Source organism: Glycine soja, chromosome 17, assembly GCF_004193775.1.
Source record: "Glycine soja cultivar W05 chromosome 17, ASM419377v2, whole genome shotgun sequence".
NCBI lineage: Eukaryota > Viridiplantae > Streptophyta > Magnoliopsida > Fabales > Fabaceae > Glycine > Glycine soja.
The window spans coordinates 37,270,969-37,289,455 of record NC_041018.1 but is presented as its reverse complement, the minus strand read 5'-3'; positions in this window follow the sequence as shown (position 1 = coordinate 37,289,455).

Genomic DNA, 18,487 nt, shown 5'->3' with positions numbered 1-18,487 from the left:
TTGCATGCAACGGCTTAAAGGAGTAATCATTTAATTAGTGTTTGACAATTGCACTGCCCTCTCAAGTTTCAAAGTTAATGTTAAGAACTACTACAAATTGGTTTCATATAAAAGTTAGAGAAAGGGGTGTTGGGCGGCTATTACATATTGAGGTGGAGGGGTATTTCATAAGTTCAGGAATTATAGGGGTACTCTATCTATCTGACACTCTCCATTAAATTTTTTTTATGATTAATTAAAATTTATTAATTTTGTTAGATTTTGTTTCTCATTTAACATAAATACAAAGAAATAATTATTAAATGAGAAACAAAATTTACTAAAATTGATTATTTTCAATCAATTTTAATCCATCATAAAAATAAGTCTTAAAAAGAAAATATCACTAACATTTTTACGTAAGAGAATTGTTGGTAGTGATTTTTAGGGGCTGAGTAACTCTCAATCGAGACTTAGGCCCAAATTGTTGGTAGCGATTATCATTGAATCAATAGAAGTTTATAAGGTCAAAAATTAGAGTGAATAGGCATTTTGGTCCTTATCTTTGTAGTCATTTTGTAAAATAGTCCCTATCTTTGTATAAGTGTTGTAAAATAGTCTTTGCCGTTAAATTTGAAAGTAACGCCATTAGTGAGGTGCATTATTGACAATTTTAGTGAACGTAGACTATCTAACGTGACACTAAAGTGTGTGTTTATAAAGCTTCTTCTGGTCACTTGCTTCTTCTTCCTCAAATTAGGGTTTATAAGAGCTTCTCTCCTCTGAATTCCCTCTTTGTTCTTAAGTGTGTGTTCCTCAAATTAGGATTTGTAAAGCTTCTCTTGTCTGTAAAGGTTCTCCCCTTTGCTTCTTCTTCTTCACTTGATTTCTCCATGCCTGTAAGTGACAGTTCTTCTGCATTTTCTAGTAGAACCATTCGCCAATGCCACCATGGAAGACGTGCAGCTATTCAAACTACAAGAACAAGGAGGAACCCAGGAAGGTTATTCTATACTTGTGTATTGCCCCAAACAGACCCAGATAACTGTCAATTTTTGAATGGGTTGAAGAAGAAAACCAAGTTTCTAATCATTCTTCTGTCACAAGAGAATCAATGATAGTGGCTGATTTGAACCTACAAATTGAAGCATTGCAGAAGAAAATGAGAAATTTAACAAACATTGTGTTGTTAGGTTTTTCATTTTTAATTATAATGTTAGTTTTAGGGGGAATATATTTTAGGAAAAATTTGTAGTAGCATCTTGTGACATTATAAGTATTGTTTTGCTGAAGAAATATTGTGAATGAAGTTCCTCAAGTTTTTGTTGCTATTATCAGTTACTTTGCAGTTCCTCAAGTTTTTCATTTGAAATTTGATTTGGGTCTATCTATTGTCAATTACTTTGCAGAACAATAGAATGATGCTCAACTTGATCAAATATCATATAATTGTTTATACTTCTGTGGTGTTGATTGCGTTGATGTTTGCTAATTAAATGGGAAAAATGTAGTTTAATCAATTCACCTAAACCCAGTTCAATTAAATATAATTTTATTTTTATTTATTTATCATTATCTAAACATACTCATTAATGTGTCTACTGTTGTCAGATGTGGTACAACAGAAAATGCAATGATTATAAGAGAAAGAGAAGAAATAGGACATTAAATCATGTAATAAAACACATTTATCAACATTTTTCTTGTTGTTGTAATAAAACAGATGTGGTACCCAGTTCATCTGCATTTTTCTTGTTGCTGTAATACTTGATAGAACATTATGGCGGAAGTTGATCCATGTAGCCGACCCCACCTAGTGGGATAAAGCGTTGTTGTTGTTGTGGTCATGTGATTATAAGAGAAAGAGAAGAATCAGGACATTAAATCATGTAATAAAACACATTTATCAACATTTTTGTTGTTGTTGTTGTTGTTGTTCTAATAAAACAGATGTGGTGCCCAGCTCATCCGCATTTTTCTTGTTGCTTTAATAAAACAAATGTGGTCATGTGATTATAAGAGAAAGAGAAGAAACATGACATTAAATCATGTGATTATTTTTCAAAGTCTAGAAGTTGCTGTAAGGTTTAACAGTGGTCCTAGTCTAGAGAATTGTTAGCAAATATCATTTGACACTTCCTAAACCAGAGAACTAACATGGCTCAGCCATAATTTCATTTCACAGACCAAAGCATGCTTGTTACAAGCAATCGTTCAGCAGGGCAAGCTTTAACACCATATAAAGCTTTCACACCATAAACCAAAATAGATAAGTCAAGCTTTCATAGATAAATACCATAATGTTTACATCGTTCAAGCTTTCAAATTTAAAGTACCAAAGTACACAACATAGACTAGTACCTACTGAATAAAAATTAGTCATATCCAACTACACATCCTAATAACAAAATAAAACAAAAAATGGGTCTTCACAACATGCGTTCTTGCATTTTGCTCTAGCCCTCTGTTTATCATTCTTCTTCCACTTGAACTCCCTGCCCATGAATATGTTATACTCCCTTAAGGCAGATTTAAATTCAGCCAGAGTACCAAACTCCATCCTTAATTTCAACTTCTCTTCACCAACTCGACTACTTTCATTATATTGAGGATAAACTTTGTCAACATCCTCATCTTCATCATCACTACTAATGGGGTTTTTGAGCTCCTTTGAATGATAACCATCTGTTTCAAATTCAATTTCCTTCCTCGTACAAGAGAAATCTGTAAACCACTCATCCTCATCATTGTCATCTTCATCATTAGGATTACCAACCTTTTCCTCCTCATCACCACCAACATCTCTCTCTTCACCACCACCAACGTCCACATTAATACCTTTTTCTCCACCACCAACATCTGCATCAATGGTGATCAAGTACAAATAAATTATATTAATCAATTATAAACATTAAATTCCAAAATTATGCTAACCATGTTGGACCAAGTAGAGATCGATTAAAATTTACCTTCCTCATGGCCATCAATAGGTACATCATCTAAATCATCCTCATTACTAGCTTTTAGAATTGGATGACATTTCAAGTACAACATTTGTGGGACTTCTTCTGGAATTGGATCTACTTCATGATGAAAATAAATGTTTATCTCATTCTCATTTTCCAAAGCATCCCTCACTAAGTATAATATATCTCCATCTGTTGTACAACTCCTTAACCCATGATTAAAATCTAAGTCATTATCAATCAACCAAAAACAATCTCCTATACTGCTATACTTCTTACATGCTTTCACCAGATCATATAGGATAAATATGTTAATGTAATCTGCAGATATATCCTCCCAAACGTCAAATTCTCCGCCTATATATTCAACCTTTCCATCACTGGCATGTGGAGTGAATCTTCCTCCATGGTGCAATATTAAATTTATATTGCCATCCATTCTACACAATCAGAAACCACAAACAATGCCATATATTAGGAAATAAAAAATCTAACTCAAACATAGGCACATCACACAACAAAATGCAATTTCATGTATAAAAATAGAGCATCATAAATCAAAATAATAAAGGACCATAAAACAGAGTAACAATGAATCCACGCTATATCAAAACCCTTCAACATATAAAACCCCAAAAACACAAGAGAATATAAATCGTTCTTCATCAAACCTTAATCAACACATCACAACGATTTATATGACTGAAGACCAAAACGACGAACTGGTTCACCAATACACAGACCAAAATGAAAAACAAAAATGCGAAAATGCAAAACAACCACAAAAACAATGCAAATGAAAACGAACGCAAAACAACCATGAAACGAATGCGAACCGGAGTCAAGAGCGAAGCACGAAGAGTGACAATCACCAACGAAGGGAATGCAGTAAGGCAAGAGCGAAGCGCGAATAGTGAAAAAACCTATGAAATCACAGTAAGGCAGTGAAACCGTTTTGGGAAAAATAGGTTTACTTAATTTTTGAATGGTTTTTATCCTAACTTATCATAATTTTTCAATTCAGTCCAAAAACTTGCCACATGAGTTTTCTTACATGAACTAAGACTTGCCACATAGGTTTGCATACATGGACTAAGACTTGCCACATAAACATATGACTAACAGTGGAAATTGAATTTTAACAGTAGAGACTTATTTGCATAACGGATATAAAGATAGAGACTATTTTTTACATTTTAATAGGATATAGATTAATTTGTAAAATGGCTACAAAGACAGGGAACAAAATGTTTATTCACTCACAAAAATTATGTATAATTTCTTAAATACTTTTTGTGTAGTTTTTTTCATTAAAATTAATTAGAGTTTCATTTAAATAATTTGTGTAATTAAAAGTTAATTTAATTAGAATAAATTAACAACATTGCTCTTATCTTAAAAAAAATGTTCTTCAATGTTTTGGCCCCAAGAAAGGCATAATGACCTATTTTAATTGGGATAATTTCGTACAAGGGAAGTTTTCTAGTACCCAAAAATCATGATTTTTAGGAATTTGAATCCTGGAAATCAAGACTCTTATGAACAGGGCAGACCTATTTGTTATTCAAGGGTCTATGACCCTCCTCATTTATTTTTTGAAAGTTTCCTAGTTAATATTCTGATTATAATTTTTTTATTTTATTAATTTTAAATTATTATATCATATTTTACTCTACTTTAAAGGCTTTTTATTGTACATGTGGAATTTTTTTTTTGGATCATGTCCCTGCTTGTTAAATAAATATCCTTAAAAAAATTCAAGATAAACTTAGAAAAGTCATTCAATTTTAATTCTTTTGAAATTTTTAAATTCCATTATTAGTAGAAATGTAGAACATATCTTAATAAATTATTTTATTAATAAAACATATCATATTCAATTATGTAGTAACCGATATAGACTCATACAAGTATATTTTAAGAATTTAATGATTATGCATTGATAATATAAAATAATTTTATAATGTAATTCAATCACAAGTCATCATTTATATGATTTTTAAGTTAGTTATTACAAAATTTAACAAACTTACTACAAACAGTGATGTGTGATTAGATGATTATGTAAAACTATCTTACACTATTAGTGCATATTCTTTTTTCTCATATTGTAGCATTAACAATCATGTTTTGATAGTTTTATTTGTTTCTTATCTCATAAAATAAAGTCTTTTATTTATTTTCATGTGTTAATTTGTATTGTATGTGTAAAAAATGTAATTAATTTAAATATTTGTATCAATAATTTAATTATTTTAATTTCTATTTTTTCATTGAAAATTATCTTAATTTAATTTTTGTTATGAACAATTGTTAGTGATAAATAAAAATAAGTTTTTAGAAAATTTGTCATTAATGCCCCTCTACTTTTCAACCCTGGGTCCACTCCTACTTATGAATAACTAAAATTTTTTTGGTTAATAAAAAATATTTGTAAAAATGTTTATATAAATTTCTTGAAAATCAAAGAGTACATAATATTTTTTTTGTGAGAACGCATACCTCACGAATGTGGAAGATGTCGACACCGGAGTCCTTGATATCTTTGGCGAAGAAAGGGTTCATGAGAATGCAAACCTCGTACATGTGGATGAAAAGGCAGAGGTAGCGAAGTTGGGAGTGGATGGCGACAATGGTAAGCATGAGGCCCGGGTAAAGGGCGCGATCGATGATGGATATTTGGGAATGGGCAATGTGTTCTAAAAACATAATTTGTCCAAGAAATATCTATATTTCTTCAAACGACAAATTAGTCCGTCAAAATTTTGGTGACAAATTAGTCCCTTTCTGTCAGCAACCCACAACAAAAGTTAAAATGACAAATAAGTCCAGTAATGCTAAGTAGGATTAACCATTTGGATTAATGGAGAAAATTGACAATGAGATGAATTTGCCGCACTTTTAGAAAATTCAAGGATAATATTTTATTTTTTTATCTTTCAAGAACTTAAATATCAATGTGTTACAAATTTAATGACTAAATTAGACATTGAACTCACACTATTAGAAAATAGGCTTTTTACATAAGTTATTAAGAACTTTTAACATCGATTATTAACCGATATTTAAACTACCGACGTTAAAGTATCAATATTAATATCGGTTGTTTAAAAGCTGATGTTGTTTTAGCAAAAAAACAACATCGATTTTTTATAAAAATTGATGTTGTTTTCTTATTACCAAAAATCGATGTTGTCAGTAAACAAAAAAAACCGATGTTGTTTACAGACAACATTAATTTTTCTTAAAATCGATGTTGTTTTTTGGATTTTTTTTAATATCCTATTTGTTTTTTTAATTACCAACCTATAATTAATTCATATCACAACTCATCATTCGAAGTTATAAAAAATCACATAAAATAAGTCATGCACCAAAAGTTATAAACAAAATATATCATGCACCAATAGTAGTTCTAAACATTTATAAACAAAATATACCACAAATGTGTTTAGAATGTTCCAATATGTCTCACAAAATATATCACCAAGACTTATAAATAAAATTTTACAGATTGATAATAGTAGAGTAATAATGTACTTTAATTACTAACAAATCCAAAATAAAACAAAGTTAAAAGTTATCTAGGAACTCAAATATATTCCAATAATAAAATTTTTTGATTGTGTAAAAATCTCTCCATTCATTTCTAATTTTTGCAGTCTTCCTATAATGATTATAAACTATCCTACACTCTGTAGTCCCTTCCAAGTTCAGATGGGTGAATCTTACAGTTTTCATAAATGAGTACATGGTACTCGACACATCTTAAAATTAACATGAAATTCATATTAGATATGTATATGATTTTAAAATTTGACATATAGAGGAGTGCTTAACTACTCACCAAACTACTGTTAGTCACTTTGTACTCAGTCAACGGGACTTTAAAAGTGATTGAGTTAAAAATTTGGTGGTACAAGGAGTGCCATTAAGGGTAAGCTTTTGGTTCAGAGATGCTTTTGAAGATGGTGAGGAGGAAAACACTCTGTCCAAAGTGGGTCAAGATCACCTGATGATTTCCAATGAGCCCATAGAACTCTTTGGGTTCTGTCCATCCGATTAGTAGAGTTAGGCTCATCAAATCTTGGTTATATGTAACAGAGTGCATGTTGCCACTAAAGTGTAGTAGATATCAAGTAGGCTCTAGTTCATCTTTCCATCTTACAGGAAATAACCTACTAACTTCACCATAAGACTACATTTAACAAGCAAAGTAATATAAGAAAATGTGTTATATCATGTCATGTTTATTTGAGAATAGTGTTGAAATTTCTAACATGATCCATAACATGAACAATGTTGAATCTTTCCTTTGCTTTTTTGTTAATCTTCATTATTGTGTTAGTCATTTCCTTCCAGTTATGTTGATCTTCATCCATCATTTCTAAACTCCACTTACAATATAAACATGACATTAAGTGGATTTTGTCAAACCATCTAAATCCACTAATTGATCCATGCACAAACTAACTATGCACCATGCTTATTTAGGAGCTTATTCCATGCAACTAATATAATGAGGAATAACCAAAACCATGCAAAATAGAACCTAAGTAAATCTAAAACCAAAATAGAACCTAAGTAAACCAAAACCTAAGTAAAATTTCATTGATTTCATTGTCAAAAAAAGGCCTAAATTGTTTATTTTGCAGTATCACTTAGATACTTTGGAAGGCCTACACTATAAAAAACAACCCGAACCATGAACAACTAGAATAACCAAAACAATGTAAAAAATAACCAAAATAACCAAAACCATGAACAAACAGAACAACCAAAACAATGTCGAATCCAACCAAAACACAGTAAAAAAACAACTAAAATAACCAAAACCATGATTTCACTGTCGAAAAAAAACTTCGAGATAAAAACATACCGTGAGAGCGAGAGTGACTATGATACCTACACTGTGAGCAAGAATGAGACTGACAGTGACAACACCGTGAGCGACACAACAATGGTTTCACCGTGAGCGAGAGTGGTTTCACCGTGAGCAAAGGGTGGTTTCAGTGTCGCAAGAGTGAGAGTGAGACTAACAAAGGGTTTGTGAGGGAGATGAGTCGTGAGGGAGACGAGTGAACTGCCAAAAGCGCGAAAAATCGATGTTCACGAAGTCACATTATTTACGATTATGCCACCATGTTTTGGTTTACATTGATTTTCTATAAAATTGATGTTATTCTAATGATGTTAAAAGTAAATTTTGTAGTAGTGCTAGCCTTATAACTTATAGCTTATCCCATTATAATTGAATTGGGTATCATGAGTTTCCAACCTACATTACTAATACAATAATTTGTGGAAGCAAAGCTTCCAAGCTTATTTTGATGATGCCAAAGACTCAAGTCAAGAATCAAGATTCAAGCAAGTTTCAAGAATCAAAGAGTCATTCAATCAAGAATCAAGATTCAAGTGAAGATTCAAGAGAAGACTCAAGATATGCAAGAACCTCAAGAAAAACATCAAGATAAGTTTAAAAAGATTTTTTTCAAAGAAAAGATTGAATAACACAATTTGTCCAAAAGAATTTTTCAAAGAAAAATCTTTTACCAGAGTTTTTACTCTTTGGTAATCGATTACCATAAGACAATAATCGATTACTAGAAGCCCAAAACAGTTTTATAACTGATTTACAAAGTAGTAATTGATTACTATGGGCATGTAATCGATTACCAATATTTTTGAACGTTGAAATTCAAATTTCAAGAGTCATAACTTGTGATAAAATATTTTCAAACTTGTGTAATTGATTACACAACATTTGTAACCGATTACCAGTATTTCTAAACGTTGGTTTTCAAATCTAAACATGAAGAGTCACAACTGTTGATGTGTAATCGATTACACTATAATGGTAATCGATTACTAGTGGCTGGTTTTGAAAAATAAATTGTCAAGAGTCACAATTTTTAAAGTGGCTGATTTTTGAAGAATTTGCCAAGAGTCACAACTTTTAAAGTGACTTGTTTTGAAGAGGGTCACAACTTTTAAAGTAACTAGTTTTGAAGAGAGTCACAACTTTTAAAGTGACTAGTTTTGAAGAAATTGCCAAGAGTCACAACTTTTAACATGGTTTCTTCAAGAGTCATCAAATGGCTATAAATATGTGATCATGACACGAATTTCAATAATTGATTTCATTCATTCATTCTAAACATCTTTTTAAGAGTTTTTGTTCAACACTTGCTTTGTCAAGAAAAGTTCATTGGGCAAAAACTCATGTTATTCTATTTTCCTCTCCTCCTTCTTTCTTACAAAAAGCTTTTCAAGAGACCTACTCTTGGTGACTATTTTTCAAGAGAAGGTCTTCTTGGTTGAACACTGAATACAAGGGACCAACCTTCCTTGGGTTCATTGCAAGAAGTGGGATTTGCTTCTTGGTTGATCACTGGACAACGTCTTTTGTGTCCATTGCAAGAAGTGGGTACAACTTCTTGGTTGTTATCATTGGACACAAGGTACCAACGTTCCTTGGGGTTCATTGCAAGAAGTGGGCATAACTTCTTGGTTGTAATAACTGAACACAAAGGAGGTGATTCCTTTGTGGTTCATTGCTTGTAAAGGATTTTATAAGGATACTGAAAATCTCAAGCGGGTTGCTTGGAGACTGGACGTAGGCACGAGTTGTGGCCGAACTAGTATAAATCCGGTTTTGCATTCTCTCTTTTCTTAAACTCTTTTACTTTTTGTTTTGTTTATATTTCTTTAAGTTACTTTCCTTTATTTATTATTTTAGTAACTTGTTAACAAAGAAATAATTGAATCTAGGGAATACTAAAGAAAGAGAAATTTTTAATTAAGAATAGTTAATAAAATCTTAATTCAACCCCCTTTTTAATATTTGTGAGGCCGCTTGTCCAACCTAATTCTATTATGTATTACAATTCACACTATCAAATTCAGCTTTGGATTGAAATATATTTGTAATTTAATCCTCGTTGTTCATAAGCTTTGATTAGCTTTATATGAATATATTAGTATTTTCTAATGCGTAACTTTCTCCATTTGTTTTTTGCTAATGTAAGTTGTTTGGCTTTCTTGTGTTGAAATCCATATGCTAATTATGTGCAGACTAAATTTCTACAAGCAAAGTTAAATCCTTCTAATACTTATATACTGAAACTTATAATCACGAAGGAGATATTATATATCTTTGCTGGTAATGTTAACTATGAGGTCTTCCTGGATCGGGACTCTTTTTAGTTTTTCAAAATTCATTATAATTATTTGAATTTTTTAATTTCAAGAATAAATTATTATTTTAATTAGTCAACTTAACTGTCCAATTAATACAACTAAGGTTGAATTAGGTTGGTTAACAAAAAATAATAAATCCAATCTAACACAATCCAATTATGTTTGATTGAGTTAGCTCTTAAATTATCCTAAGTTCAATTTAACCCGAATCAGTTCCACCCCAAATATTATGCTCATTTTTTCTGAACTATACTATTGAAGGATCATCACTATCAACAACAGTTGACATAAGTGATAATAACTTATATCATTTAACCAAATGGTTTAAGATTTAAATCCTGATTGACTTTTGAGTATGAAATAAATCATTTTGAAAGGAGGAATATTCACCTTATGTGTGCTCACAATCCCAATAAAGATTAATGATTTCTTTTGATGAAAACTATTTTATATTAATATCATGATAAAAAAAAAAATGAGTGCTCTTTTGAGATGATTCAATAGTGTAGTACATGATCATTTGTCTCTCTAAACTTGTACTGAACAAGTATAAAGGTTTTTTTACGCTATCAACTAATTGTAAATATAATATAAGATAAATTTATCAACTTTTATAAAAATTATCTTAAAAAATCATATCTAAAACATTTTTAATTAATTGAGAATATAAAAATATTTCCATGTCTACAGGAAAGACCTTTAAGGATAAAACTATTTTATATTATTTTAATTAAAATTAAATTTTCATTTTGATAATTAAGCACTGAACCTTTAATATATATTTGTTTTTATTACGCAAATTATTAAGATACTTTCAAGTAAAAAATAACACTAAGTACTTAAGGCCCTGTTTGAAATAGCTACAAATTTCTATTTTTTTTTCTAACTTAAATTTAAAAATAAATTGAATTTTTTTTTAAATGAATTTTAAAATAATTTTAGCTCGCATTTAGAAAGAGTGAAAAAAAAGGTTTTCTGGTCCTAGAAGTTTTCTCGTTCTTTTGATGATTTTCTTCTCCCTGCTCCATCTCCTATCTAGATTTTTTCACTTTCATTTTAGTCTTCTAAAGGTGGTAAAATAGACTGAGATGATCGACCAAACCAACCTAATGCAATGTAGGACTTAAGCTTTAAGCACAAATTTAAATTTGAACCTTTATAACTCAATATGAAAATATCGTAATTTGAGTTCATCCCATAATTAAAACCCTACAAAATAAGGCTTTAATTGGACTTGAGCCTCATTTTGGAAGCTCAAATTAAATATGAACTTTTAGCCTGGGCACTATAACTTGTAGCCTGCATCGACTATGATTTTAAATTTTAACTACAACTAAATTTAGGCATCTTAAGCTTTATCTAGTTATGACCCAATTTAAGCTTAGTTTTATAGGCCAGCTTTCGTCACGATATTTTTAAGAAGTACTATTATTTATTGATAGTGTTAACTACCAACTAACTAAACTACTTAATAGTGTGTTTGGACAAGAGAATTTAAAATTCTGAGGAATTTTAAATTTTAAGAATTTTAATTACTTCTATTGAAATTCTTTTATTTTTAAAATTTTATGTTTGGATAAAAAAAATTAAAATTGTGTGGGTGAAAGAAAATGAGTCGCGAGTTCAAGAACGAAATTCCGAAAACTTTTAGGTAGGTGTAAGAGAGGATGAAAGTTATAAAGGAAATAAGATAACGTTTTGGAGAGTTCTCTCAAGAGAATTTCAATTTCTTACCTTTTAAAAGAAAATTAAAATTCCACATTTTTAATTGTTTAAAATTTTATTTTAAAATTCTAAAAATTTAAATTCTTCATAAAAAAAATTCAAACAATGAATTTAAATTCTCTGATAAATTAAAATTCTCTATCTAAACGTACTCTAAATATATTGATAAAATTTTGATTCTTAATTGTGTATGATTTTTCTTAAAGGTAAATTCATTTGAATGATTTTTACTGCTCATAAGGTTAGTCTCTCGTTGTTAATCAGAGAAGACTTGTGTTTAAATATAGAATTTATTATTTTTTATTCCTTAAACCTTTTAAAATTTTAATTTTAAGTCCGTAAACTTTTTTTTTTGATTGATTTTAATTATTGATTTTTTCCCTTACTTTTTAAGGCTAAAAAAAATTAAGGAACTACAAGTAATGACAAGAAAAAAGTTAGGAGACGTTGAGCATTAAAAAATATCGAAAGAGTAAAAACAAAAATCTTAAAATATTCAAGGACGTACTTATGGATAATAAAGAGTTAAATATATGAAGAGTGTGTGAGATTTGAGTCTTCTAAAAAATTAAGTTGGATTTATTCATTATTGAATTTCATTAAGAGTTCCATAAGAATATTAATTAATATATCTTTTTAAGATTTTCAATTATTTTAAATTTCCTTCCTATTATTATTATTATTAATAATATTATTTTCAATTATTTAAAATTTACTATTACTATCAAGACTTAAAAAAATGGAAAAATAGGTCGAAGTAGGAAGCTAGATAATGAAATTTTAGTTGAAAACACTATGCAATCAGTAATAAAAAAAGGGAATGAGTAGAAAACACCATCCCCAAAAGAACTACATAGAAAAGATCTAAGAGACATCAAATAAAAATTGATTGATGAATCAAAAAGGGAACAGGAAAAGGTCTTCATCCACAAAATTAAACAACGTGCAACATTTTATACGAGTCATTATCAGAAGCACGTTAAGATGCTTAGGAGTTGTGGTTGGTGAAGATATATATTTGAAACAAAACCAAAGAGGCTTTTTTTTTTCCTCCACAGTCCTTACTTTACTATATTCGTTACCCAATTTGGACCGCTGAATTACGCAAGTGGAAGCGTGCATGTTATGTTACATTAGTGGAGTTCAGTTAACGTGCTAAGGGTTTGAAATAAACTCACTTCTTCTTATGAACGTGGGGGTGTTAGATTTTCGTAAAATCACTAAAATTTTGTTAAACAATCTTTCTTTCAGCTACCAAGAGTGTGTTTTTACAAGATATTTGAATTCATTTGTTTATTAACTGAAAAATTTATTTAATTATTTGGTAAATGATTTTTTGTGTTTTTTTATACGTGATTTGAAATAATATTTTTTTAAAATAATAGCTTTTAAGTTTTTCTATATCTATCTCCTTTTTATTCTTAAACATTTATTAGATTTCTTTTTAAGGATTTCTATTTAAGCTAAAATTTTAGTATTTGTATCCTTTATATAATTTTACATTTTTTTTTACTTTAATATAATTTTATTAAACACTTATGATTCAATCAATTAATTTTCTAGTTAATTTTGTCAAATATAATCTAATTGAGTCTTTATAACTAGATAAAAATATTTGTAGTTCGGGCATGCATAATAATTTTCTAATGAACTTAACATTCTTAATTTACTTTTGGTTTCTGCAATTTAACTTTTTTTTCATTTTCGTCTTTTTAATTTTTTTTTGTTTTAATCCTTATAAAATGTATTTGTTTTGTTTTTCATCTTTAAAATACTTTAAATAGCAATTTAAACAGGAAAAAAAAAATTTGAACACGGAAAAAACACTATCTAAATCAGTATCTTAATTTACTAATTTTTTATTTATGAAAATAATATTTCTGATAATAATTTCCACATAGTCTCAAGAGTCAAGAATATTATTTCATAAAATATAATTTAGTCCACGAAGAAAAAGAAAAACCCTAGATTAAGATAGCTGAAGTCCGATAATTTTGCCACTCTTATTCTATAATTTTTTTCAGTGAAATTCCTAATTAAGAGGTGTGTTTGTTCGAATCGGACTTTCATGGTTCTATTGCCCAACATTGATGAAGAGTGAAGACCAATGATTGGAATAGGAAGTGGCCACCATTACAACAATCTTGGGACTAGTCATTGCTGAAGTGGTGGCGTGGAAGTTAAGGGATAATAATACAAATTGAACAGATAGTAAATACTTTATTATAAGATACTACTGTGTGATGATGAGTTCGTTTTCTAGAAGAGACAACGATGCCAATCTTAATCTTTGACTTTTTGTACAACCTGCTGATTATACTTGAGTGTATGCTTTGGTTGAATGAAAAATAATTACATAAAATTGAAAAGGATAATTTTTTTGAATTAAATTAAAGAATAAAAGTATAAGTCTCATAATATTATTATTCATTTTACTTCTTTTTTATTCTAAAAATGAAGCCGAACCATTCCATCTGCATATAGAAGTGTTAGCATCCATATTTTTTTATTATTGAAAAATGATTTTCAACAAAATATTAAGAAATAGTCTTTTAATAGACTATTTTGATTAATTGTTAAAATATAGTCTTTTGGCTAATTGTATAATGATAAAAGAAATGAAGATTTAGAAAATATCAATATATGAAAAACATTAAAATATTAGAAGATATCAACGGTAAAGATTGGAGATACAATTCATCCAAAGTGAAGATCGAACACAAAAGTTATCACGCTAAAATTGACAACAAAAAGTTATTTGAAAAGTTATGAGTAAATAAGAATTATTGTTTATGAATACTAGTTTGTACCATTGTAATAAGGGTTAGAACCTCTAACACTCTTATCCTATCAAATCCACACGACATCTACGAATTAACGGGTAAGAGTAATATTTTCATTTTCAACCAACATTCTAATTTCAGTTTTTATTTTCCTTTATACAATTTTCATTTTTTCTAGAAACCTTACTATTTTCAATCTTCATTTTTTTTTCAAAACTTTTACTATTCTAATCCCTTCTTCATATTATTATCGAAATTACTATCAAAATTATTATCAAAATTTCTATTAAAACTATTATCAAAATATTATTAGAATTATCATTAGAATCAATATTATCAAAACTCGTCATTCTTTTACTTATAATTTATTTCAATGATTAATCTTTAATATTAATAGAGATTTAACACATAGACTCATGAAAAAAGACCTATTACAAGAATAAAAGATCTTCAAAGGAAGAATTATCTCCGTCCTCGAATATACCTATGGGATATGCATATTTAGGAAAAGAAGAAGAAATTAGTTTCCATATAGAAGAAATTAGATAATTCGTCCTAATCACATCTGCACGTGCCAGAAAAAAACTTTTTGCTCTGTCCTTTGTCATTTGGTAAGGTTGCTACTTGCTAGATATTTCTCAATTCTTAGGCAAAAGCAACCAGTTTGTACATGGGCCGTTTCTCACGTAATCCTTCCAGGGAGCAACTTATATTTTATAATTTTCTAGATACTTAGGCCCGTTCAGAGATTTTAGTTTTAAAATTTTTAAAATGAAAAATAATATAATTTAAATTAGAACCTAACTCAATTTGAAATTATAAGACTAAACATCTACATCTGATTCGATTTAACTTGCCGATAGCAAGTGGTCTAATATAGAAAACAGTCCTATATTAATATTATTGTGTTTAATTAACTATATTAATATTATTTTTTATGTATTAAGAGTTTTTAATTTTTAACTCACATCATCAAACTTTATAAATTAAAAATATTAATATATATATAATTTTATTTTATATCATTTGTATGTTTTTATTTTGAATAGTTTACATAGTTTTATTTTTATTTTACCAATTTATAATTAAATTTCATAAATATATCTAAATTATTTATATATATTTTTTAAAATTAATTTTAATATACATATTTTTTTAATTTAATTATTTACATAAAATTAAAAATATTTTTTAATTTATAATTTTTTATAATTTGGAAAAAAATTAATTTATCTTGACTAATGATCCATATAAAAAAAATGTTAATATAGTTAATTAAACAAAATATGTGTATTAGTGATTTATTATCTTATGAATAAAAGATTATCAGTTTAATTTCTATTAAGATATTTTTAATTTTTATTTCATTTAATTCTTTTCTATGAAGAATTATAATTTAAATTATTATAAATTATGATATCATACTCAATCTAATAGAACTGACTAAGATAAATGATATTCCTCTCGTATACACTATTTGAATATATTGTTAGTCGATTATCAATTTTTTTTTTACTCTAACCTGTTCTCTTTCTTCCTCGTCTTGTCAACAAAATCAAACTTCACTTGACAATAAAAACTGAATCAAATCAAAGCGAAAACTCTCCCTTCCATTTTCTTGAATATTTTTTTTTATAATATTATAGTAAACAAATCTTTAAAATTAATTATTCCAAAATGAAAAGAAACTAGTAAAATTACTACGGGCCACCAACTCGCTAAGGTTTGTCTTTTTTATTTTTCGAAACACGCTAAGGTGTCTTGGTGGAAGATTTGAATAATTTACATGATATTTTAGGTTTTTATTTTATTGTTGTTATTGTACACATAAAAATAAGTAAATAGACTGCTACGGGCTACAAATAGATATTTAGGATTTTTGTAAAGAAAATTCCAAATAACTAACTAGTAGTGTCACATAATTTATAAGAGTAAAATTGGATGGTTAATATGTTACAAAAATATGAAGGTTAGTATTTATTAAAAATAATTGTACATGAATGAAAAGCGCTAAATACATCCCCACAAATTAGTAAAAGACAACACACATTATGCTTTGTGTTGTAGTTTTGCAAAAAACTGTTACTCATTTTTATAAAATCACAAATAAAAATTGTTTTAATTAAATGATTTTTATTTCCTTCGGAATTGTTGTAAATGGTGCAAGATAATGTATCTCACACCCTTTTAACATTATTTTTCAAGCTATGCATTTTTCATAAGCCAACTCATGCTAATTGATATTCAAGTTGATGATGACCTTGTCATTTTATGATCTTCAGCTAGCGCTTATCACGGATTGCTAAATTTTTTCTTTTTATTTTCATATTTATTTCAAGTGTTATTATCTTATCTTAATCTTAATCTTTATATATATATATATATATATATATATATTCACATTTGTTCCTTCCTAAGTCTCCACAATAAATAATTGCAGCCTATCATATTAAATTTGTAATTCATAACTTCTTTATTGTTATCCTACCATTACTTAGATGTAGCCTACCATATTGTAACTTTTCACCTCTTGGTTGCTAGCCTACCATCATTACTAGAAAAAGAATATTCAACGATAATTTTAAGACACACTTAAAGACAGTTTTGAATCGTCTTTGAAGTTAACGTCAGACTTTTTACGACAGTTTAAAAACAATCGTCTTAAAAAAAATTATTATTCTAAGACGAATTTCAAGCAAAATGGTTTGACAAATCAGCTAGCTATTTGTATTTTCAACTCTTAAATAATGGATAAACTAACTAGTGATGATAAGGATCCAATTTAAACTTAAATTTCAACTAAAGCAAAAATTGAGTATCAAAACAACAAATTATACACGCATTAACATTTTGACTCTCCACATCACCGAGCACATGGATAAAAAAAAACCCAAACTATTTTAACTAAACTACTAGTCTTTCAAATTCGTCTTAAAAATGCAATTATATTAAATAATTTTTTTTAAAAATTTATTACTCATAATAATTATATCCTAGTCTTCTAAAATAGTTAATCATCTATTGTTATTTGGAAGTAATATTAATCAACAATAAAATATGATGTTTTTTTTCTTATCAACACTAAGCAAAGATGTAGTATCAAAATTTATAAAATGCTTTATGTACTTACCAAAATCCGGAGTTGACACACGTCACGGTGGACGTGACTAAGGTAGGCTCCCAGACTTTACACGTTAGTTTTTAGATGTACCTTTGTTAGGAGGACAAGAAGGGGGGCCTCCAAAACAAAAGATTCTGACACTCAAGTAAGTATATGAGTGAGAAGAATAAAGCAAATATATGCTATGAGAGCAATTATGCGTAAGCTCAAGGTGTGAGCGAATGCGTTGTGTCTGGGATGTCTTGAGGGTTCGATGGAACCTGGTATTATTAGGAAAGTTGCAGGTTCTTGTTTGTATGTGCTGTTACAGTGTTTGAAAATAATTCTCGGCTTATGGATAATAGCCAATAACTTATAGATAAAGTTAAAGATAAAATATAGCTTAGAGATAAAAGCTAGTAGATAATTGTACCTTAAAGATAATGTGTGACTTTATAGATAATTAACTATCTGTCAAGAAATAAGGAGATTCAAATATATTTAAGTATTAATAGGTTAAAGATAATTTGTCAGTTAGGGAGCCCGACCGCTAATGGTCGAGTATCTATGTTCTTGTTCCAGGATTGACACGTGTCTTGAAGTGCCATGTAGGATGCCACATGTATTTTGTGGATCCTGAAGCGTACAATTTAGTACCCTTTTTGCCCTGCCCTTCACAAAGCAAACAAAACATGACTAAAATGAAAATCGTGTCTTTTGTCATAAGGAAGAAA